Below are 673 nucleotides of genomic sequence, written 5' to 3'. Positions count from 1 at the left end.
GCAGGAACCAGCTTCCTACAAATAGAGTTGCTACCTATAGTATAACTTCTGACATCTTGACGTGCCTAGTTTGAATACGGTGTGGCTCAAACAAATCAGCAATAGGTTAACTACAGAGAATAGTGAGATTCTTCAGTGTACTGCATGGGCAACTGGGTTATTTGATCATAGCAGTAGTCTTCTAGATGAAATCCTAGGTCTTCTATTAATTTTCTGGTGAGACTCCTCAGCCCAGCCTGTGATGAGCTTCACTGCAAGGCTCTGTGGAAAACTTTCTGTCCACGGCCTTTTAAAACTTTGCTGCATTACTCCTAATTTAACTCTCTCCTGTTTTTCGCACACCATTGCAATTTTACTGTCAATTTACATCTTTAGATGCTGAAGATTGCTCTTTTTTTCAAGTTATTTGTATTACACCGGGATAAAAGAACCGTTGGCCTTTAGCCAGAACCGTGCTGCCTCCTCCCCATCAGTTCCACCACGCCCTGCTGTGCCGTGTCGCCAAAGGCTGGACGGAGGACGGACATCTCCTGCGGTGTCTCGCCGGCCGCCCCGCAGCCCCAGGCCTTGCAGGGGTGACCGGCCGTCAGCTGGCAGAGCTGCACCGCAGCCGGGCTGTAGGTGGGTGAGCGGGGTCGCCCCATCTTTAGGTAAGAGAAGAGTAAAGCCCCTG

This window comes from Fulmarus glacialis, unplaced genomic scaffold, assembly GCF_000690835.1.
Source record: "Fulmarus glacialis isolate BGI_N327 unplaced genomic scaffold, ASM69083v1 scaffold10041, whole genome shotgun sequence".
NCBI classification, from domain to species: domain Eukaryota; kingdom Metazoa; phylum Chordata; class Aves; order Procellariiformes; family Procellariidae; genus Fulmarus; species Fulmarus glacialis.
Note: the sequence above shows the minus strand (reverse complement) of the source record.